This window comes from Osmia lignaria, chromosome 14 (genome assembly GCF_051020975.1).
Source record: "Osmia lignaria lignaria isolate PbOS001 chromosome 14, iyOsmLign1, whole genome shotgun sequence".
NCBI classification, from domain to species: Eukaryota; Metazoa; Arthropoda; class Insecta; order Hymenoptera; family Megachilidae; genus Osmia; species Osmia lignaria.
The window spans coordinates 7,818,898-7,844,316 of record NC_135045.1 but is presented as its reverse complement, the minus strand read 5'-3'; the positions used below and the strand labels follow the sequence as shown (position 1 = coordinate 7,844,316).

The window sequence follows — 25,419 nt, the reverse complement described above, 5'->3', positions numbered from 1 at the left end:
CGTATCAAATGCATCGTTCGTCCGTACACACATGTAGTTATCGAAAAAAATCGAGGATGATGGAAACGAGGTTTAAAACGTAAACGAAGCCTATTTACTCGTCAGGTGCGAAGGATGCGTTCTCAACTTTTAAATTAAGCTCAAGTATTACGTTCGTGTAGCGTCAACTGAAATGTTACTTCATTCCATGTAATATACGTAATAGTCTAACTAAAATACCTACTTATTACATCTACGTAACCTAGAGCACCGTACGTGTAAGGTCGTATAATTATATAATTTAAATTGTAATTATTAAATGGTATGACGTACAGAAACACGTGGCTGTCATTCCCTCGCGAATCGTACCTTGAATTTCACATAATATACCATATCATTCCAGAATCAGCGAACGAGTTGCCGTCGAGCAGAATATCATCGAACAAGAAAAAACTTTCGCTTCAAGTGCAATAAATGTTGCGCATTACAAGATACGACGAGCAGCTCATCGAACGATAAGGGTTTATGAATTGCTCGTTAATCGGTGGAACAACAGGAGCCAACGATCAGCGGGTAACGCATAAAAATCGTGTTAATTATGGCCAACTCGTAAAACGATAATTGTTATGTTTACAATGGCACCGATAGCGAGCTATGTAGTTGCTGAAATTCCAAGCCGCGATAACATTCGAGTCGAAAGATCGAACGATGCCCAGCCGGAGGTTATCTGGTCGCACGCCAGGGTCGTTTTCTTTGCCTGTAATAAGTTCGATTCGTTCGCTCTTTAATTGGCCACGTTCCACGTATGCCGATCTCGCTGTCCAACCAACGAAAATCGCAAATTATCCGCAATTATCGATAAGCAGAATGGCCGATTCGCCAAGCAAGAAAATAATATATCTTCATTGAAAGATAAGGCCACGAGCAATGATTGCATCCCTTAAGAGGAGAGTTAACAGGAGATTTCTTTGATTACCAGCTACTTCATCTGCAGGTATCTTTAATCATCCAATTGTGCGTGGTGTTTGAGATATTTATTGAGGACGAGTTATTTTTTAGACTTATAAATTAAAATTTGCATTCAAGCTTTCTGTCGATCCGGTGGTCATCAAGTGGTATTCTCTTTCGAATGTACATACTTACCTGATTATAATTAAAAGAAAATCGACGTCGATCGAAAGTGGAAGACTGCGATCAGAAAGATCCGTGAGTAACAGAGTCGAAGATCCGCCTTGAGAGGGACGATAAGATCGCGTGACAACAGCGGGAGGTCGCGTGTGATAAAGAGGCCTCACACCCTCGAAAACTACCGAAACGGACAGGAGTCGTGTAACAAGGAGACGAGAGAAGACAAGAGGATCGAACGCAAGTCATGATTCGTGCGAGCAAGTTATGTGTACTCTCCTCGTGTGTTAAGGTACGAGCATGCTACCGACGATGACGGCGCTGATTCGATCACGATCAACATCGGCTTGGTTCCTCTTCAACGACCATGACTTTCCTTGTAGATCGTCATGATAGACCTCACGGAACCAAGGATGAAGCAACTACGGCGCCGTCGAATTATCGATTCTTTCCGTTTCGCTGGATTCACTGCTGGTGAATCGGTGATTGCTAGTCGTACGACGAACTCGTTGGTAAGCTTTCTAAATTCGAATATTCTTGAATCGGATTTATCGATTGAGGGAAAATTAAAAACTACAGGGTGTCATTTTTAAATTACCGTTTTTATTTTTTAATTATTCAACGAATTCTTAACAGTTTCTCAAAGTCTTTTCATGGTTTTATCAATTGTATCGAGTAAACATTGTACGTTCCTCGTGACATGGTCCCTCCACGTGCGACGTATCCGCTTCATTCCTGAGGAACGCGCTGTATCGAATACTCGTCTCTCGACGTCGAGAGCTCTCCCGTCGTGTCCCCTCCTCTGAACTCGGCACCGTGATCCTGAACCTTGACTCTTCATTAATCACCACGCGGTATCAATGACTGACTGAGTGACTGACGCCAACCGAGAGGTATTATATACCTACGGGATAAGCGCGAAACGCTCTTCACGCTTTCCACCACCAGTTTTCCAACGATTCCCGACGAACGGATCGAGAGGAAAATCATTGCTAGCTGATCGAATAAAAATTCTTCTTCTTACGGGGATATAAACAGACGTGTCTCCTTTTTGCGTTCACGCTGTTGGATCTCTTGATGCGGAGTTTTTGTTCAAATCTGAACGAAGGAGGTTCAGGAAGGATCCATTAAATGAGGGATCGAGATGGATTTAAGGTTTGTCCTCAGAGGAGGTCGATCGGTGATGTTTCAATTAATCGTTTGATCTTTCTATTGAACATCATGTATCGAAAGGGTTAAATATTTTTGTGCAATCTTCTGTATAACTGTCGGAGAACCACTGCGACTGCTATTCAATTCACACAACCCTACCAGCTTCCAGAATCAATTTTCTCACAACACAAGCATAGACTCTACGGAAACTGTGCCTTCCACGTTCAAAATTCCCAACCAGTTCTCTAAACCCGAATTCACCATAACCCTCTAAACATCTTCTCGTATTAGAAGATGCCAGCAAAACACCAGAGAGGACAGTTCAAATAATAGTCGAAGAAAATTCACACTCTAATTCCTGTGTGTTCTCATAACTTCATAGACAAGAAAAACAAGGCTGGTTCCTCGAAGAACGGACGGTCGCGCGTGGAAAGGCATTAACAGGCAGTCGCTAAGAGGTTGGAATGGTCCGCGTTTGGAAAAGTTCTATAACTCGATCGTCGGTGTCAGTTTTTCCGCGGCGAGTCAGAAAGGGCACCGCGCGATGGAAGCTACCGTCCGCGGTCCTTTCTCCTTCCATCAGTGGTCGATCGAGTGAGTGACAGGCGACGCAGGAACCAGAAGAGACTTGGAAGCTGCCCGTCCGTCCGTCCGTCTGTCCGTTCGTCCACGTCGCGTTTGTTCGTTCCGTTTGTCCATGACCGTCGTGGATATCTCGTGGTCATGGCTGGCCGTCCTGTCCACAAACGGAGCGGAGCAAGACTTCACCACTTTTATGTACGGAGTCTGAATAACAAATCTGTCCAATTCACATGTCGACATCAAAGAAGATAATATAAACACTACATCGATACATCGTCTACAAAACCTTAATGTTTTATTAATGCCGACTCCGTCCTCGTCCCATTCCGCCGGAGTCCATTCCATTCCATCCGTGGGTATAGGCAAGCCGAACGGTCGGCGACGAACGGACGGGACGAACGAACACCCGGCATTCGTGGCCACGAAACTGCTCGACCCATGGTGTATCACGCTATGGGAACACCCGATACGACGGACCCTATCGTTTTGCGCGTTTTGCCCAACGGCCACCTTTTGATCCGGCTGTCCGGCCATAACGTCGAGATCCTTGTCTTGACGCCCCGCGATCGCTGTCTCTCGATCGTACGCTTCCGTCGGTGAAAAAATCGGTAAGGTGAAAACGAGCTTTCACGCATGCAGCCTTGAAACTGAATGTCTGATATCGAATCGAATCGTGTGCGGAGGTTCGACTTCACTTTGTTGTTTGGATTCATATATGCAAGGTGACCCGAGCTTCTCTCAGCTATCTTCTACTATTATGTTCAACCAGTAGAAATGATCAAGTGGCATCGTATAAAAATAAACTGGTGAGTGCTTTATTACGAAGTTACATGGAAAATATGAAACGATAAGAGAATTGTTTTCACATTAGCGCTGCAATAGTGTGAGAATCGGTCGATATCTACGTAACTTTGCAACGATGTTGATAGAAATTAATCTGTTATCATTACTGACACAGTAGAGCGAGAAAAGCTTGAAACATACCATCAGTATTTGTGCACACAGAGAAAGTTGATTTTGTAAAACAAACAAGAAAGTAAGAAATAATTTGATTCACCGCCTAACAGTAAAACCACCTTCAGGACGAGTGTTCAAGAATGAACGAAGCTACACAAGCCTCGTCGAGTGTGATTCAATTTGCCAGGCACGTTTTCCGAACTCATCGATGGCATTGCACTGCATTACCATATTTGCGATCGATGTTGTTCGCGCGACTTCAATTTGTATGTAAATCCTGGCCGGATCCGAGGCGTTTGACCGAGTTACCCAATTTGCCAGCGATCCGCGATAGTGATCGGTACACGCGACGCCGGTGGCCCACCGGTTGAATTTATTTGAAAATTTTAATATCATTCCAGACCGATACGAACCGCGTGTCGTAACCGAGACACTTCACTTCCGTCGAACAGCACGTACGTTTGTTTCTTTTAAAGATACCGGTGTCTGGTTTCCATTTTTCTTTAACCGCTGATAAAAGGAGGCGAATCAGAATGAGAAACTTTTTCAAATAACACTGAACTCAGGCTCGCATCTTGCGCGCAGAGCCTGTCGATTCCGCTTCTGGAAATCGAGGAGATCGAGCGGGAACGTTACGCACGAAATGCATAAGCGCAGCCCCGTGTAATTGTATGCAGGAATGCAGGCAAGGTAGCGAAGACAGGGTGTACGTTGGGCTCTGTTCTGTGGGGAGGTTTGAAATCGAACGAGCGAAGACGAGCTGAACGGTGAGCATCGAGACTTGGGGGACGAAGGGGAACAGGAAAGACAGAGAGGTAGTGGAAGAATAAAAAGAAAAGAGAAACGTCGAGGTAGATAGAGAGGAGGCTCTGATCCGCAGCTGATGCGAACGAAGGCCGGGAAGAGAGGTCTGAGAGCTGAGTGACAGCCTCGCCACGTACGTGGGAGGCGAGCCCGCAACAAAGGAAAGACGATAGCCTTATGCAAATAGCTGCGATATCGCGAGCACTCCCCGCGAGACGCGCGGACCCGCTTCGCTGACGGCTCGCAGACACACGAGAGAAACCTTCCCCGTCTGTCTACTCTTCCTCGAGACTCGAGAGTAACGGAGGAAAAATTCTGACATCATCGGGAAAAACCATGGTGCCTGACCGTCGTGCAATTCCTCAGAGGAACAGGCGTATGCTCGGACAAGCATCGTCCCCTGAAGGTACGTCTGCGTTCGACAAGAGGTGTGTCCACTTTGACGTTTCCAGGAACTTGAACAGCGAGTTCCTGTAGGTTTGACATTTTAAATATTTTATTTAGCGGATTGTTAAAAAAAAAAAAAGAAGTTTCTTCGGCAAATATTTAAAACCACTAAAGATCAGAATTCCGTTCCAACTCCCTCCCCCCAAAAAAAATCGTAACAAAACCATCGTGGACATGACAGAACGACTGACAATAATGGCGAAAAGAGGGGAGAAAGTCGAGACAGACAAAGAAGCCGCGGTGGTAAGAAGCTGGGTTAGCGGTTAAAGGCAACGTGGCGGCCTTTAGACGTCACTTGGAATTCCAAATATCCGCGAGTTTCTACGATGTAATAACGAATGACACGGCCCGAGAACAAACGAAACGAGAAAGTCTGCCGGTAGGTAAGAGAGGCTCTCGTAAGAGGGTTGGAGAAGGAGGGTTGTCTTGGCTGGCTTCGCGAGCAACGAACAGCCGAGGGTGGGAGGTTTGGGTCGATGGTGGAATGGGGGCAGAAAGGGGCGCTACAAGCGAGTTCCAAAGGGTCTCCGGCACTTTCCAGGCGAGAATTAATCATCCCTGGCAGCTCTCAATGTCCCTACCTACTACTTTCTTCGCATTCCCAATTATACGCTTATCTACCAAATCCGCGTCAAAGCTTAAACATAAACGAACCCCTTTTCGAAAACTGCAAATTGTTGGGATGCCCGCTGAGCAACACTGAACCGATCAGACAAAACGATTCTTTTTACATTTTTAGGTAAGTTGCTCCAGTTTTTGATTTTATCGTTTAGAAAAATTTTCCTTTGATTGTTCTGTGAATTTTAGTATCTCATTAGTGTTATAAAAATTAATTTATTCATCTATATGTACAAGAAAATAAGATTTAGAATGTTTCTTTTCATTTCAAGTTTATTCTGGACACAAGATTTTTATAAGAAAATTGATTATATTAAACTAATTGTGACGAATGTAACAAGGCTAATTAGCGGTTCACTGGTAGGGAAGGCAACAATAGAGGGCTCGTAAATAACTTTCTAGGAGGAGATCACGATGAAAGAAGAGAGGAAGTAAGTAGTAAACACTTCTACACATGGATACAAGCGAGGTAGGAGCAGAGAATTTACGAGATAGCATCCCCCACTCTGTTCCCTTTCGTCCTACCTTCCTCGTCCTGTCTTCAACAGGTGGTCGTTTTGCTCAACTTCTGTATAGTAATTTATAATTTAATTGATTTATGCTCTCGACCACGGTTATACAGACCGGCCACTCTGTTTTCGAGAAAAGTACCGTTCCGTAACATCGGCTCGAATAACGGTACTGCTGCGAATTCGATTTACAACCGCGTTTTACCCACCGTCCATTCCGATCTATCGGTTCTCCACTCTATTGTCTTTTCAAAGTTTGTTCCTTATTTATTTTCCCACTTATTGTTAGTCGCTTTTATGCATATAAAAGTAAATTAGAAAAGTAACGAAAAACTTTATTTTATTTTTATTTCTAATACAGTATCTGGAAATTTAAAGACTGAAATACGAGAACAGAATGATAAGAATTTCTTGACGAAATTTAGTCAACCTTACTAGAAGGTTAACTACCTTCCCAACCCTCGACAGTTAACTACTCTGCAGTATCGCACCGTTAAGGTCGAATTGCGAACCGATGAGACTGAAAGTAGCAATCCATGGAGAAGGGGCGAAAAGTTTCCAGGTGTCGACCGAGTCGTAGTTGCACGTAAACCCAGCGGCCAGGTCGTCGGTTCATCAAGTAAGTTGAATTGAAGAAGGACTTGTTTTCTTTGGCCGCGATTTAAGGTACCGATAAGGTGGTCGTGATTCGACTGCCGCTCCGCGTCTATCTCCTAATGACCCCGTCGTGAATCGCGAGCACCACCTTTAATTTACCGATGTTACGTCGATAAAAGTTGCCATTTGCCGATGGAAATTTAAGTTCCCGTTGAATCTAACCCCTACCCTTTTTACGTCGTTACTCACGAAGCAACGAGGACAAAAGAGCACTTAAAAGTTATTACCATTCTATGAAATTGTGTAGATCCATCATATTTTTAACAATTTTGAACAAATTTAGTTTAATTAGGAGGAGGAGTAGAAACTTTAACACTCCTTGTTCCCTCATTAGTCCAACTAATTACGCGAAATAATTTTCAAGGAGTCTGCCAATTCGTTTTAATTTATGACCAGAACTCTTTTACTCGACATTTGCGACAAGGTCGTGCAAACCCATCTGAACCAATAACCATGCAAAAGCGAAAGGATTTCTCAAGCTTTTATCCTTTCTTCAAATGACCCCCAGTTTCACGGTCAACGGAAATCGATTCGACTCATTGAAAACGTTTTCAAATTTTCACCCTCCTTGTCAGTAGAACATTTAAGGCTACACTGGTTCTGTCGATCCCGAAGGAACGTCCGAAAAGGAGCAAGATCACTTCAATCTTTCCGAAAATGAAATTCGTTCAAGGACTTCTTTACAAAAATCATTCCGAGGTGTCCACGTGGGAGGATTCAAGGGAGCCGGACAAAGCTCGGTCGGACCGCGTGACAGACACGGGGTTGCAGAAGCAACCCCCATCGTCGTAGAGCCTTCGAGTTCTTTCTATTCCTCGCGGGGTGGTTCTTTTCCCGCAGTCTGCGTTAACCCTACGAGCAAAACTATTACAATTCCTGGTGTGGCTGAAGCGCGTTCCCATCCTTCCTACCACCCCATCCCACCAGCCACCATCACCTCGTTGCTCGTAGTCCTCCGCAACCCACGTCTCCCCCACCCTTCAACGTTCTGGCATCGCGCCCGTCAAGGGAGATTTATAGCAACTCGAATTCCTCGACTACTAGTCGGCCGTGGCTGAAGGAACGAACAGCGAACGAAGAGACGAGACGAGACGGGAAGCAAAGAGTGAACGACGAGGGCGGAAGGGAGAGGAGGTAACACACCGCGGTTCCGGAGAACCTGGAGGGCCCTCTGTTGAGTGGTTGTAGGTGGCGCTGGGTGACGTTGGGTTGTTGGCCCGCTTGACGGGCTGGCAAGGTGTCGGGGGTGCAACGGGGCACTCGTCACTCCGACGTGACGGCCGCAGAACTCGCTTCTCTTACTCCATCGCTTGCTCACCTAACCCGTCGACGTCGTTGCAGCTGCTGAAGGGTTGCACCGGTGCTGGTGTACCCGTGTTCCATGCCGCAGTCGATACTTCTCGCTCTTAGTTTGGCATGCAACGATTCGGTAAAAGCCTCATTGCTGCGAATCGCTCTATGACCCTTTATTGCCGTGAACGATCTAGAGATCGAGGCCATTCTATGGGATTAGGACCGCGAGGAACAATTTCCTTTTTGCTTTGAACATTCATCTTCCGAGTATAACACATCTTCTTCGGAGACAGGCTGTAAAGTAATTCGAAGACACAGTTCCGAGGTCGCGAACATTTATCGACCAAGGGAAGACAAGCGTTCATTTTAAAACAAAAGCGTGAACGGAATAGTTTTCCGTCGGCTACGGTGGCAATCGGTCGGATAAAGGGAGGAAGGACCGTGGTAGAGACGAAGTAGATATCAATCACGCGGCTCGGTGACGGGCCGAGATTTGGCAGCAGCTTCGAAACGCGAGGAAGAAGAAGGAGAGAAAGAGATGCGGGGGTCGCAAACAACCGCGTCCATTCTATCGTCATTTTTCTAAGAAACCCTCGCTATATTGATTCGCAAGTTATCGAAGCGTCAACGCCGACTCCTATTGTGGTCGTTGCTGTCTACGTCTACCACGAAACTTGTCACAGTCTTCTTGCTTCTTGTCACCGTTTCTTCCAGGAATCTTGGCAACGAACCTAAATGACTCCTTTCCTTGTCTTCAGTCTAATCGATTTTAATTTTTTTTTAGTTGCAATGTTGTTCTGCGATTCATCTTAGATAGGATATTGAAGAGCATTATCAAGTGTATTTATTATTCATAGATTCAATATTTAATTTTTCTAAATTTACACCGATGGAATTCAAAGAGGAACGTTTCGTCTGCCTTACGGATTCAGTCAGCGTCAGCTTCAATGAGGAAGAAAGCGTGCTTCTCCTCTGACCAGTGTCAGTTACATGTTCTAGAATACTAGCCCCATGGGAGCAGAGAGGTAAGACTTCAGCCGGCAAAAGCCGTGGGTGTCAGGAAAACTGAAAACGTGATGTGACACGTGCGCGCGTTTAGGTCGACGAGCCTTGTTATGAGATTGCGTAACGCTTCGACTTGCGACACGAGACACGTCGTATACAAATGTTTAAAATACAATTGACAAAAGGATGGTACTAGAATTATAGGTGAGGAAAATAGCGGAGGATTTCGAAATAGTGAATGTACAAAGAAAAAATTTTAATTTTGGCTCTAAAATTCAGAATAAATTATATAAATTATTGCAGATTCTTCAAATATTTTTGCACTAAAATAAAATTTGATAAAGTAAATTCCAGTAAGAAAATTTGAGTTTATTTTCAAAAGCTTTTAATCTTGTAGAAACGAAAATTCTGCCATCTACGATAAAACAATGGCAACCAATCTGACAGGTGCATTGTAACCAATGGTAGATGTCTGTTTCTTCAAGATCTACAGTCTACAATATCCAGCGATGCAGGTTTTCAACGATTTCTAGAGTATGCTATAAGATGGCGTCGTAGTCGTTGTACAGCCATCATGAATCAAATTATGTCAAGAGGAAGTGGGGGTTGATGCGGACGATAGGTGGGTCTTTCTGGTTAAGCCTACCACACGAAGGGTGGAGTCGGCTACGGGTGACCTACGACCACCTGGACGTGCCACATTGGCGTAGGAATATTAGATGAGTAACCAAGATTCACTGAATTAAATGAAATATTTTTAATTACAGTTTAAGAATAATTGGTCAAGATGAAACTTTAAGTAAATTATATGGATAACATAAAGTCAAACTATAATTTTAATATTTACGAAAGTAATAAAATATACAGGCATTTCTAATGTATTAGAAATGAGCAAAATTGATAATTTTACCTTGGTATAATTATTAAGCTTTAATATTCAAATTTTAAAAAGCGAACAATTGAAAACTTCGCGCTACATACCGTACAGATTTGATCCGTTTAAATCATCCATCTACTGTTAGGGGTGGAAACCGTTTCGTGATGCAAACGTCGATACTACAGTTTATGACTTTTATGTTATGTTTCCACAAATTGAATATATCTTCTGCCAGTAATTTCCTTACAGAAAAAGTCAATCCCTATACTATCTTTAGTTGATAAAATCGCAAATGCTCTATAGCTAGTAACAGTAGATGTTGAAAGTTTTATTTCTACAAATTGGGAAAATATATCTTCTATCAGTAATTTCCTTACAGAAAAAGTCAATCCCTATAGTATCTTCAGTTGATAAAATCGCAAATGCTCTACAGCTAGTAACAGTAGTTTTTAAAAAATCATCCCTAAATTAAATTTTTTTCTTTTTAATTATGAAATCTTAATCATATTCATATTAATGTAAATTTTCAAGACTATAAATCTGTCTTCACCACTTATTTTACTTTAAGTCCTGAATACTATATGAAATGAAGAACTATATAGAAGTTTCAGATGTGAAATTTTTAATGAAAATGTATTAATTAAGTTAGAAATCGTCATGATAGAAAAGAAAATCAACGAGTTCAACATCTGTGTGCCCAAAAGACCCAAGGCATATCGGTTATCAGGACGGAATATCTCGCGTCCATGATCAATGACTGGAATACTATTCGTGACTATGCAATCTCTGAAGGCTGTCTATCCGAATACGTCGACAGACTCAAGGTCATGGTCAATATCATGGACAAATTACTGGTATGTACAAGGAATGCGGAATATAAATAGTACGTACTAACATGCCGCAATCTGGGTGCTGCAATTGATCAGAATGCAGATGGCATTAAAATAAATGCTACGCTTCATCAAGTAATAGTTTCTCTTATTTCAACATGGTCTTTGATATTTCATTATTGTTAACCATATTTCTGTTCATTATAATTTTGCAGCATTGATTATAAGTGCTTATAAAAATTAAAAAATTGATATTTGCATCAATTGATAAAATTTGTATCCTTCTTTTAGATCTAAATTAGTGCAAAATTCAATTTAAGGTACATTAATTTCAATTAAAAGTCACTTTCAAAAATGAAGTTTCTATCCTACCAGAGGATAGAACTTTAGCGGCAGCCTAATATTATTTCGGTAGAGTGGAGCGAAGAGTAGTGGAAATAACTGTCACCGAAGACAATTTATGTTAATGACTGTTCTTGGCCCGAGGAGGGACGAGGCCGGACCATGGAACAGTCTGCACGACTCCGTGGAGCCGAACGGACACGCCACTGTCCGCTCCGCTGTACGCGCCAACGATTCACCCCTCTCCAACCATCGAAATACCAACCACCCTAGTTTCAACCCCTCGATGGCGACGCCCAGCGTCGATCTACTGTGTTCCCATCTTCTACCACGCAGACTCGAACATCCATCGTCCCATGGCGCTTGTGCGTGACCCGTTGGATTTTCCAAAAACACTGTGTTCGATCTCCATTGTGCTGTTTCAAACATCTTTATTAAATTTTGAATTATTTTAACATCCCAGTGATTTGTTTTAAAAATTGAACCAAGTGATTGATACAAAAGATTTGACAAGTGGAGTATCTTGTACCTTTGTGTATTAATTCAAACGCAAAATGGGTGACGGGGTTGTAAAAAAATTGTTTCGTTTTAATTCAGAGTGAAAAGTGATATTTGGAAAGGACTTTTCTATTTGGAGATTGTGACGATGTACGATCATTATGTTAAGTTTCTTAATGTTACCAAGTATGTTACGTTTATTAAGTCGTAGAAAGGTTCCGAGATATGGGGGTTGAATTATCTGCGTTGGTGTCAATGCATGCGTTTTCAACCCTCAAAGCGCAGACTCGCCGGGAATCCATTGCTACCATCTTGTATCAAGGGGGTGGTGAAAGCTTTGTCGGGGATGTCTAGCAACGTTCCGTCGATGCACCCCCAAATATTTGCGAACAACTGATATCTTTCGCTACAGTGAGTATTTGCAATGGCGTAGACTTATTCGTGGTGATTTCTTATTGATAGTTTTAACTCATTTATTTCACGACTACTTCGTAAAATTTAAATTCATGTAGATTTTTATATTTCATTATTTGTCCATTTTCCAAAGCAACAATGGTGACCCAGTAAATTCCTCTTTCTCGTATTACAAGTTCCAATTACAATTTAAGGTCATAATTTATTAATTACGAAAGTAAATTAATGACCACTTGACATCTTTCTTATTATAAATTAGTGTTTGATCAAATTTCACGCAAATTAGATACACCTCAACATTTTTACAAGCTTTACGCATCAAAACCGCATTCCATACCTCAAAATTGTCCACGATTTAACGTCCACCATATCAAATCCAACTGACATTAGGCTCGAAATTGCATGTTCTTGCAAAAGTGGAATAACCTGGTGATTCGAGCGAAGCAAAACCGACGTCATTAGATCGTGGACAGGTTGGTGATTAGGATTCTGTTTTGGAGCGGGTCATAAGAAGTTTCCCAGTGGCGCCGACGGTGGTGGATTTTTCGTCCGTTTCGGCCAACGTCTCGGAATCTGGCGGGACGTCGATCGATTTGCACGGTGCCCTTCGTCGGCACACTTTGCTTTCGCTTCATTTCACAAAAAGTAACCAAAGGGACATCCTTGTCCAAATCGATCGACTTTCTTCAGATGTGATATTCCTTTCAACTCGGTAAACGATAACATTCTATTAACGTACTTGTGCGGACAATCTGGGTACCCATTTAGGTTTTAATATTTAAAATTTGCTACATAAATTTTGATTTTGGAAACCTAAGTCTAGATGAAAATATCCGAAGAATGCAGGACATAAAAAATTTCTAATAGAAATATATGGAACTAGGTACCCAGGTATCTGGATATCTACACAAGAACACCCACTTCAAGTTCTTCGTTGCATTGGGGCTCACATGATCACCATTGTTAATTCACTGCAGTATAAATTTAATGTTTTGATAAAAAAGAATCAAACAGGAATAAACACTGAGCTCTATCTTCTTATCTCTTCCTCTGATGCTACATTCCCTCGCTCCATTCATTGCAAATGTATTTAAGATTTTTTTCCACATGTAAGGTTTAAGGTTATCTGTACATTCATTAAAATTCCAGGAGCTCAATATTTCCTCTGTAACAGAACCTTATCTGAGATGGTTCCTCATTGAAGTTCACTGTTGTGTTCTTTGAAGTATACTTCCGTTACGACTTGGTCACGTTCTACGTGGATCCATTTAGCAAGTTGCTTTCGAATCCGTTCAGGAAGACGACAATATTCAGTGAACGTGTGTGCACGAGGGCAAACCGGCTATAACTCCAATCAAGGACTCACTCGGCCCACATTCCACGTCTAGTCTTTCGATCCCTAAACTTGCTGGTACGTCCCACTCGATGCTTCAACTTCGTCCTGGCTCGATTAATCCTTGATTTTCATTTATAGTTCCCTCTGGTAAAGTTTCTTAATTTATTGGCAAACTTGATCATTATTTCTTCATGGTTGAATTTAATTTATATTGTAGCTTTCTGACTGTAACAAGAGAAATTTCGAAATCTACCATTTTATGATTTAAGTTATCTTTGAAATTTGTTCCAAATGTAATCTCTTTAGCGTTATGAATATTTATTTATTAGACTTAGAATTTTGTGATGTAAGATGTTTAAAAAAATTGAAAGTACCTGTGTACAAACAGTAGCGTTATCCCTGCAAATATTGTCATTTTATTTTCCATGCTGGTGCACTACATCATGTTAAGTGTCTCGCAAACTTGTTATTAGTTAAAACACACCGACAGGTCTGTTGAATCGACACCCGAACGAACAAGAGCCGGGCATGACGCGACGAAGCTTCCGATGATCGATGTTGTCCACACAATACACAGACCGCGATTTTTAGATATTAAACGCATCATTCACAACCTATCAGCACGTTTACTTGTTGAATATTTGCCCTTTCGATATGCCATAACTCTATTCACAAACCATAAGTATCTAAATACTAAGAAATTTTATAAAACCTTTTCCTTCATCCGACCATTTAACTGCGATATTCAGAAAAATTGGAGCACAGTGAAATTTTAATTTAATCAGGAGAGTGAAATCGAAATGGAATTTCGTTGACAGCGAGTGAAATAGATTTTATTCCGCTACTCCCGATGGTGAATTCCCGTTGTTTCCGCGCAATTTCACGGCGCTTGATATCAAGAAATTAGAGTGTCGCGATCGTAAATTAACACGTTTCCGCGAGAAGTGACGTCACGCGCCGCAATTCGACCATGGGAGACGCAACGAGGTCTCGTTGCTCTTTTATAGTTTGCCATATGGGCACAAGTCGTTTCCCACCACTGATACCGATGCAGTATGATGTTATAAACTACACGCTAATTCGACCACACCAGTGTTGAAACTGTTTTTTTTAACCACACTCGGAAAAAAATTTAATTGGTCCTTTTAAGATAATCTAATGAAGTCCCGCGATGATACTGCAAACACCGTTAATTAATACATTTAATTCTAATGCAAGAATTTCTACAATTTCCAAAATACAAAAATTGTATATTTTTTTACTTTCAGCGGAGAAATTATTAAATTTTCTATAATGGTACTTGATGTTTAGTTCGGTCTTTGGTTCCTGATGTTTTATCATTTCTTGCAAACGATTAAGATGGTCGGCAACTGGCGATTAGAGGCAGTTAGAGACAACGAGCCTCCACGTTGCTCTTCCCGTTGAAAATGCAAAGTTAACGGGGCCGCTAAAAATCTTCTCGGAATTGCACGTCCGGTTTTACGGACACAGCACCAGAGTAGTTTTATTACGGCAATATAGCAGGGATGCTCGGTGTATACTATTGTTCAACTTTTTCCTCGCCTGCCTTCGAAGCAGGTATCGTGGACCTTTGGAGCTAATAGGCAAAGAATAATGGCGGTCAATCGACCTTCGATTCACTGGCCAGTTTGCTAGGAACTTTCAAATTCTCAAAATTGCACTCTCTTCCTCTTCTCGAACACAAAACTTTCTTCTTTCGTGCTCACTTTTCGATTTACAATTTTGAAAAAGGGCACCCCTATCTTCTCAACATGAAAAACTCATCGCCAACCCTCCATTCCATATCTTCGAGGCAACGAAAATCCCTTTTCCGTTCATCGTCAACCGTTACGTGAGTCACCCTCTCGATTTCACCTTGGCCACCCCACACGGTTCCCTCTCCTTCGGGGCGATCGAGTCAGTAGCGAAAGGTTTTCACCCTTATCGGTGGAAATTCTATCTAGCTCGAGGAAAATGTGGAATTTCGGTAAAGGGGATAGAAAGAAAGGGAAAGCCAATGAACGTTGGGTGGATGGGACTCATTGTCGTGGAATAAAAGCAACGGGAGTTCCCCACGGATGCTGAGCCCTCGCGTGGATTTCATTTCAGGATCGCATAAAATGGTGTGCTGCTAGTGATGTTGGCGAAGATGGTGGTGCCGAGGGGAAACAGGAGAGAGAAAGATAGAAACAACAGGAGGGAAGAAGAAGAATGGAGAGGACAGAAGGCCGTGAAACCGAGGAGACGGGGAGAGGACAGAGATGTGCCGGCTGGCAAGCAGATGGTTGCGCCGTTTATTGGTTTATTCGTCGGTTCAGCCATGACGTCCCGTTCAGCCATCGGACCAGCCGGTGTGTGTTCCTCTTTGTGTTCCTCGGGAAGATTCGACTAACACCCGGGTCTTATCTCTTCCCGATTTCGAGACAAACCTATAACTATCGGCTGGGATTTGTACGAAAGTGACTTCCACGGTGGTTGCAGCATCGACAGCTTTGTCTTTTTGGAGCTTTTTCGGGGATTGTGATTTACACGCTTGGAATGCACGAGGGTGATGATGTCTGAGACTTTTGGAGGTGTGTAGCATTGTTATGGTGGTGATTTAATTTTTCTTTTATTTTTGAATTGAAAGAAAGTGTATTGGAATACTTGTGAATTTGGTGGATTTGATGGTGTGTGTTATTTAAAATGATAAAACATTGAAATCATTTTTAATCGTATTTTATTTTCTGAAATTTTATACATGCTAAATAATTATTTCACGATCGATTTGCTTTTCAACAGGGATAGAGTGCGGATGTCGATTGTTCAAAGAGGGACTTTCGCGACGAAGGGGTTGATTGATGCTGACTCGGCTGCTCTTATCGTCGCTTACACGGTACACTATATTTCATTTGTGCACATTATGACACTCCAAATGAAGCCAATTCTCAGTTGCTTGCTTACATCCGATCCATTTGCTTATCAGTAGCTTCACAATTTAAGAGAAACGTTTGTTTTCAGGTAATCAACGTGACAGAAAGAGTGCTGAAATAAATAATTGGTATGTAATTAATAAAAAACAAAACTGTAAGATCAAATTCCATCTAACATAGTTTGATTTCAGATACAAATTTAATCTCACCCGTGGAAAACTGGAAATATGGAAAATTCAGGTATATTAAATCAAAGTTTTCAAAATTTTCATTGAAGCACCGTTGTATTAAGGGTATGTAAGTTTTTCATCATTTTCTATTTAAGAAAATGATTTTTCAAAATCCGATTATCAGCTCGAAGAAGTTTCAGCACCCGTTCCCATAAATACACAAATTATTTTATCATACCCTCCGTTTCAGTGCAACGAGCAACATTTTCCAGGGAATTAGCGACGGCGAGTATATCATCGTTCGTGGAAGTTCCATTATTCCGTAACCAAACTTAGTTCTGCTTCGACCGAGAAAAGTTTCGATGGTTTCGGGAGCAACAGTTCTAATACGGAAAATTATGCGAATAAGGGAACGAGGATAATAGCGTCGGGGTGCAGACGCGTAGGCAGTTACGGCGAGCAGAGGGTGAAATCGGGTCGATAGGAGACGTTGAGAAACTCGAGCAACCACCGACCTCGCTCCACCTATCGGAACCCAAGGATTCTAGGATTAGCACGCCCTCTGCACGCGGGATGCTTCGTGGTGGGAGATATTTTTCTATGGAAACTAGTGATGCGTCGTTTGTAAAATCTTCCTTCATTTTAAGGACCGAGTGAAAACTCAGTGACAAATTTTTCATGACTGCAATATGAGGGGATTGTAAAATGTTAATTAAAGCAGTACCATAGCACCATTCGTGCTGAAAGTATTAACTTTCGAGCGGTGGCTGTACGAAATATACAACGGTGCTTCTACTAAAATTAGAATGGGGTGGAAAATTTTCTTCTGCATATCTAGAGAGGGTTTTAACATTCATAGTGGTAATTCATGTTGGTTTATTGGTCCCAAGAGGGAGGTTACTGGCTCTTCAAGGATACAAATCAATGACTACCTGCTCGCAAATATGCACCCTTGAGAATTCGTTTCGAATGTCATTCTCGAAGTCACGTTTCGAAGGATTAAGGTTTCTGACAAATTTTCGACAGCTTGTTAATTTTCAATCTCAAATTACTCGATTTATTTCCTCCCTTGGAACATGAATTACCCCTTACGTTTTCAACCCTTTCACATTCTTCGATATGTTATACTGAATTTTATTTTATTGAACACGCAAGGGGATTAACAATATCGATATCTAAATAAGATACTAACATTGATTTGTTTTGATTGTAGAAACCAGTACCCGCCTAATTCAAGTTAATCCCGGATTGGCAAGCGGAAGGAGAGGATTCTAAGAGGATTAACCCACTACTCGAAGCTCGAGGAATTTGGGAGCCTATCGTTGTCCTATCTGTTTCAATTCCCTGAACAAAATAATCCGAGGTAAAATATTTTGACAGTCCACAGTGTTCCTCCCTCTTCAAACTTTCAATATAAACAGACAAACTTAATCTGACAAATGGCCCTTTCCGATGTTCTCTGACGCTTCAGGTAATCACGAAATTCATAGTAAAATATTGGATATTCATAAATTATTTCCCCTAATTAGATCGAATAAAAGAGGTTTTAATTGTGTTTACTTTTAAGATTACGAAATGATCCATGACTATCGATGATTTCAGATAAACAAGGAACGCCGATGACCAAGTAACCTGGAAATGCAAGGTACATCGACACGCTCAAATAAAAGAAGCTGTACCGCTACGGAATAAGAGGAGAAAGAGGATGAAGAAGAACACGACCTTGCTACATTCAGCTGTGTCATCCGTGAGCCGTTAACGCTCAGGTGCTTTCGATCCCAGGGACGAGCATCAATCACTATCGATAGTGCAGGTGTAATATGATTATTGTCGCTAAGATAACCAGACACGATATACGTCCTGGAAGTGTGCCAAGTGACATAACAGGATTTATCTTTAACAGTGTATCAAAATCACCAACTCCAACCAACGAATCTTGATGACTTTTGGTATTATTGATGTTTTAGAAGAAACTTTAGGGTATTTTATATTAATTTTGATAATCGTAAGAGGATGGAATTTTTAGATAATTCAATTTCTGAAATCGTTTAAGAATAAATGATTTTTGCATCATTTGTTGAAATGGTTTAAGCATCTAATTCTTAATTTCCAAATTTTACTTATACTCATCCAGTGAAATTCGAGGTAAATTTCTTTACTCAACTAATGGGATTCGTTTCGTGGCACACTTTGCAGAAATAGATGCAACCCTGTTCGTCGAGGCAATGACTCGACACAATCGTTCTATTTTCAAATGACTCTGCACTTCGGCTACTCTCGATCTGGGCTAGCGAGAGCGGCAATTTTAACTGTTTATCGGATCCTTTGAGAAACATTCTACTTCTTGGAACGGGAATAAGGATGCTCGAAGTGTTTCTATTAAATTCGGGACTACCTTATAATTGTGGCATCAATCAAATACCAAAATTATGAATTTTCGTTTTCAAAATCATTAAGCTTTAATTAAAATATAAATAATAAGATACTAATTAGAGGATATTTTTAGGTGGACCAAATGATGACGAGAAGGTTGGACACCGTCAATAGCATACTGGGCCAACGAAGAAGTTAAATGAGGCACGTATGTTATTCAAAATCATAGACAACTGAAAATTCTCTGAAATGTTATGCGTTGTAAAATCAACGTGCCGATAGGAGAAGGCCCAGTTAATGCTCTACATCTACCCTGTAGATCCGAATTTGTTTGATAAGAGGCGACAAATTCGGTTCTAGAGAGGTTTGTGTGGTGCATACAGAGCTACGGTGTGGTCTCTAAACTATGTGCTAACGTTTCCCATAACATTTTTCAATGATATCGCGATAATCTTCAACAATTGTACTGGCGTTTCAATACCTGTTCTATCGTCAAACAAAAGAGAAGATGAAGATACAGATAGAAACGGTATCTTAGGAAAATCGAACATTTACATTGTAAGAAATTTAAAAAATGATAGTTGAATGGGGTCAAGGGAGAAAGATGGTGGTAAGGATATTGAAGGTCGTTAAAAAATTCATTAATCATAGTGCAAAGTAAATGACACGATACTTGCAATGAATTTCTGTTAGTATAGGTTCAAATTAATTGGCTACGTGTCTATAGTCCGTCCAATGAGACGAGTCAGTATATGTTTACAAATTCGCGCGCTCGACGCAGGGCCGACGCACAATTGTTTCCAGTTCTTCTAACGCTTCGGTCGAGGTCTGTATACAGTGAGTCGAGCCTGTTTCGAGCACGTGAATTTATATGCATTTGCGAAATTGTCTCGTTGGATGGACTATAGTGATCAATTTGGGTCTTGCAAGTGTCTTCAACCCCTATTTCTTCAATCATCTTCATTTTATATTGATTTGTATGTTAAAGTAGATAAGATGTACAGAATTTCTAAAAGGATAATAATCATCTATCGACAATCTATTGCACGTATTACACACGCTGCATTAGATTGCACATTCCTGGTGCAGCCTGTACAGATAGCTTCAAAATTCGTAAATTGTAAACTAATAATCCTTTAATTGTAAATGTTCGTTAAGTTTAAATTAGTTATTAAGCGTATCAATTAAGCGTGTTCCATTAATTTTAAATCCTAAATTTGCAAATTTTTCATTTCCATTATATACGAAGACCCTTAAAAATCCTCAACCCAAAAACACAAAGCACCTCAAAATTTAATTAATTTGATATTTGTAATCCGCAGTCTTCCATTTGGAATTTCATTAAAAAAAAATTAATATGTAAGTAGTATCTTGAAGAATCCACGAAGAGAAGCATAAGCGGATTGTATTTTCCAAGATGACGAGAAAGGACGACGATTCGTGATGGAAGAATAAGCGAACGGTTAGATAGATGTCTCATCTTTTTTAATTCGACACCTTATCCTCTTATTCACGGTCGATCAGAAGATGCTGAGCGTGGCTTTGCTGCGTTTTCTTGAATCCCTCTGTAACAGCCGCTACGCGTTCATTAATCTTTGATCGTGTTCACATTAAAATGACACGCCGCTCGTTACGCAACGGCTGGTAAGTGCTAATGAAGTGCATACACGGCCGTAATTACCGTTCAAGTAGCCTGCCCATTTCTCGCGCGTGCGCCAATCGAACAGAGAGAAAAAGAAAAAGGAAAAAAAGCCAGTGTATTTCATAATGATTCCAATCGGAAAAAGAACGTTTTACATGATTGCACGCTTTTATAAAGGCAGACGTGAAACCTCCTTCGTAAATATTGTTTTGAAATACAGAATTTTTCCATGGAATGAAAGATTAAAAATCTAAGCTTGTCAGTGTTTAACTTTGCATTAATGTGATGAATAAAAATGAGATGGGTGGTGTGGTGGGTGTATGACACCCCTATATTTTTGGTTTATTTTAGCAATTTTTATTTACTTGCAAAAATGAATTTTGAATTAAGAGATAATTTTGCCATGTAACAATAACACATAGAAATAAATGACTGTCCATCCACGGCTAATATAAATTAGAATAGAATACTGTTAATTTAATTAAATTGATGATTGAATTAACCCAAGTTGATAGGAACATACCTGAGAACTGAATAGAACACTTCGATCCTCGACAATCCTTTTATACTCAATGATTGACCTCTTTTCAAATAACACGATAACTGAAGTTGCTTATTTCTCTATCATTTACCTCTTTCACAAAGAAATTATCTTTTACTACAATCTACAAGATAGTTCGTATGCATTTTATTATACAAGCCGTTAGTATAATTTACGATCCTTGATCATTAAAACTCAAGATGATTACAGTGCTACTGAAGTGCAATTGTCGCTTAATTGAAGCATATTTTATTTGCTCACTTATCGCAGAACAGCCTTATCACTGATGATGATCAACGCAACTCATTAGCCCTTGGTGACGTGTGAGTATCTAATCGCAGCTTGTAATCACGACACGGATTAGCTGATCAATGAAAGGATTGAAAGAAAAAACAGAGTTCCTAGTGGAAAATCTACAATTCAGAGCAGAGTGCAAAAAAAGAAATTAATTGGAAACCGATGAAGCGTACCATGACGCACGTATCGTCGTGATTAACGAGGAAACATTGATTCGATCATTTTATTCTGATTCGAGCAGTTTGTACCAAAAATACAATTGAAGTTCTTTTAGTAATTGTTCAAGAATTTTCATGAGTTCTAATTGAAATTTTCACTAGACTCGTTTTAATATGAAAATTATCCATATTAATAAAAAATTTGATTCGAAAGGATCTTCCTTAACTCGAACCTAACCTAAGTCACTCTTTCATCAAAGAATTCACAAGTTAAAGAGGATCATTAGTTAATACGTAAACACCATCAAAGTGTCCTTAACCATGATGTGCTCGTGCAGTCGAGTACAAGTGGGCACCTTTCCTGACGTCCGACATGAATTCCTTCATTAGAGTCAGCCATGCAGCCGAGTCATTAACTTACCTGTAAACATCGTTGCCATCAAAACGTCATCATTTACACGAAATCGCAAAAAAATAGTCGCGAGCCAACGGTGTCAGGTAAACGGTAAAAACACATAACCGGACGTTCGTGGCACGAGTTTCTCCATTAAGCTCGATTTACAAGAACGGTGTAATCGTGTTCTGCTTTCAGTCAAGTCTCGAAGTGGCTTGAGTAGGTAATTGAGAGTTAGACAAGGTTTGGGTTGGAAATATCAAACAAGGGTTGCAAACCAATTAAATTTAATATGAATTTATTCCTATTACGTTAACTGATTATTGAAGGAATGGTAAATGTAATTTAACGATAGTAACTGCAATTTAAAATAGGAAATATTGTACTGTATAGAATCAATTCTGCTTTAAAGTAATGATTGTGTAATACCTTGTGTAATTGCCCCAATTACGGAACGATCAGAGATTTAATCTTAGGTAAGAGACGTTCTTTGCAAGAAAGTAACTATGAAATGACTGACATTTCAAGCAGTGTAGTTCAAAGTGTTTATGCATTGAATAATAGCATAATTGTATGTTTTGCTTCGGGTTCTGTACATGAAAGAGGTGCGAAGTTGTTGCAATACTTATGTAAGGGGTAGGGTTTGAAGTTAAACGAATTAGATTTGATTTGAAATTAAACGAATTAGATAAAATCACAAATAAATGATAACATTTTAACGAACTTGTATAAAATGCCCTGAATCAACCCCCTATTCGATCCAATATTCGATCCAATATCTCTACGTTTTTCTTTTTTCAGGGATCGCAAGAAGATTAGACGTTGAGAAGAAACTGCAAACCGAGTTCGAGCCACGAAGAAGTTGGCGTATCCGGCGGAAGTTGGCAGAAGAGAGGGCAGCAGCCAGGTTCAATCGGCGTCGTCGAATGAAGACAAACGGTTCTGGGGTCGCGGTGGACGCGTTTACCTACGTTTCCAGAGATCCTCGCGGAGTCTCGAGTCTAAATCCACATCCAAGTGCGCGAGAAAACATAGCAAGATTAATGATATGCCTGACACAAGGGAGAGGGTGCTGGTTGGCGAGCACACTGGCGTCGGTAACTGCCAAGAGGAAACAGCAACCACAGGAATAGCTTTGCTACTTTCCATACTGCACCGTCCTGCGCCTTACTCCAGTTGCATACTTGTCACTCATTTCCTGTCATGCTCAAGAATCTCGCGATACCTTGCATATTGTTGTTCTTGTTTTCCGAGGTATTTCGATTCGCATTGTCTCAGTCGTAGTAAGTGGGGAATCGATCTTAGGGTGCGTATAGAAATTCTTCAGGCGATGAAATGAAAGAATGATGAGTTTATTTCTTGCATCGATTGAGTCAAGAAATCTACATCTGTAATCTTCCAGATAGAAGACAAAATTAAAAATGTTGAAAGCTTCGTTAACTTCTATCGGTCGAAGAATAAAGAGGAAAAGAATAAAGAAAATACGGATAGAAATGCTATTTAACGGCGACTTCTTACAACAACCTGATTATGATTTATATCTATTCGTTTTCTTGTTATAACTCGCACACATATCTGATTACTTTTCGTAAATCACATCGTTCTACATTTTCTTTGTAGAAATGATTGATGAATTCTGGCTGATTAACATTCCAGCTTTACACTAGCCACTCATTAGCCGGCAAGATTGTACCTTGAATTAAAAATAACACGGTTCAAAGATTTTATTCGTGGCTAATCGTTCCAGTTTGCTTCATTCATGCATTCCCCTGCTATTAACTTTTTCGTCATCGCTGCCGTTTGTAGTCGTCATTCACAGCCCGTGTTGATTATAACAATTACGTATGTACATACGATGGTCATTTCGGTGAAAAAATGACACAAACTCGCCGAATACCAATAATGAAATCGTCACAAAGAGGATGTAAGGCTAAGCAACCATCGGAGGAATCGTTTTCGAGGTGCACCGGTTACCAAGACGCTTAGGCGTCGTCACGTCGTGCGGTTAACGGAGCAGGCGAATGGGGTTAACTAAACGGAGCGTTCGCGCGAACAGCGCAACCCCCGTCGGATTCGTGGCCGGTGACTGATGGCACCTCCTCGATCACCAAGGATCCCCCGACGATCCTCGAAACGTCGCCACACGCCAACAGCCTCCGAAAGGAGAGGGAGGAGTTGAACTATGCAAAGACACGTCCGATACCAGTCATTCTAATTCCAGATCAGCTGTCATTCGAATCACAACGCTCTGTCCGAGATGTTTTCCTTTGATGGAAGCTTCTTTCTTTTCTCACTGAAGTGGTCGTCCTTCTTCGTGGTTCTTATTTTTTTTATTTCATCTTTGAGGTGGATTTTATTTGAAGGATGAGTACGAAACTGTATCTGTAGAACTATGTTTTAGAATTTATATGGAAATCTAAACTGGTCATTGTTTTGTAATTTTAAAAATCAGAGATTTTGGAGAACGAAGGGTTTGATGAACACTTTCGATTGGAAATTGAAGTAAATTTTGTTAGAACTCAACAACTATCTACAATATATAGTTGAAAAACTTATTTAACATAAAAATAACTACAACAACTCATCCCCATGCCAAGAATATTCCCCACTTTTTCGTTTCAAGAAAACTTCATCAATCGACACCCAACGCTTGCGTGCAAGTGTCTTGCGAGCAAAACGAAGCGTATCACCAACACTTCTAATCTTTTCAGCACTAGAAGAGGTCGTTTAATAAATAAAGCAACGGCTGTCGGAGGCTCAGCCCGGGAGGAGGTCCAGTTCGCTCGGGACGCGTCACCGAACCGGTCCCTGGTTGGCTCATTCTTAATTATATTCCGTAATTCATAATTATTATGCACCAGCCTTGCAGAGGACAAGCGGACGACGGCTGGTCCAGTGGTTCGGGCCGGATGCGAGGATATCTCTCGTTTTCACTTGGACAGATAGTCATCAATTCAAGCCTCGGATCAAGAAGATACGACGAGTGCAGTAATGCTGGTAGGATATATAGCAGGGACGGACATCGGGGCAGGTTCTTCAAGTAACGTGATGCATTGGAAGATAAACAAATCAGGATATCGATACGAAATGTCGTTTTAATCGTCGGAAGATGATGCCAGGTAAGTCATGACTTATGTAATGGTGACTGAAATTTTTAAACTAAAAACTTTCGTCGTCCTGGTTTGTTTGTATCACAGTGTATCATAGCGATACCCGTCCCTGACATAGAGCCACAGCGATGGTGGTACGTTCAGCAAGAAGAGAGATCGGTAGAGAAACGTAGAGGAAGGTGGCTTTTGATGTGTCTGGCCTTCGGACACCGCATGGATCTCGCGTATCGGACGTGGACAGAAAGAGGTCGGCATAGATCTGACGCGATGAGCGCCGCTGTGCTATAATATTAATGATGACTGGCTTGCCCCCATAGAGGAGCCTATCTATTTCGTTCTGTCCAAGACTGTCTTGTTCCACCGGGGGGATGCAATTTCTCGATAAATTCTCCCGTGT

General features: G+C 40.9%; 1 long non-coding RNA gene across 2 annotated transcripts; it reads left to right on the top strand.

Annotated features, from left to right (window-relative positions):
* Window positions 1–11,324: 11,324 nt before the first annotated feature.
* On the top strand, window positions 11,325–24,126 carry LOC117605603 (uncharacterized). 2 transcript variants are annotated; one of them, XR_013063387.1, is made up of 9 exons: window positions 11,325–12,086; window positions 15,535–15,998; window positions 16,207–16,300; window positions 16,426–16,465; window positions 16,529–16,577; window positions 17,721–17,870; window positions 18,110–18,320; window positions 19,014–19,084; window positions 22,714–24,126. It is a non-coding gene; the product is annotated as an uncharacterized LOC117605603 (long non-coding RNA). The 2 variants fall into 2 exon arrangements; XR_004581751.2 differs by lacking the exon at window positions 22,714–24,126 and adding an exon at window positions 20,248–22,697 and having other exon boundaries at window positions 11,326–12,086.
* The last annotated feature ends 1,293 nt before the right edge of the window (window positions 24,127–25,419 follow it).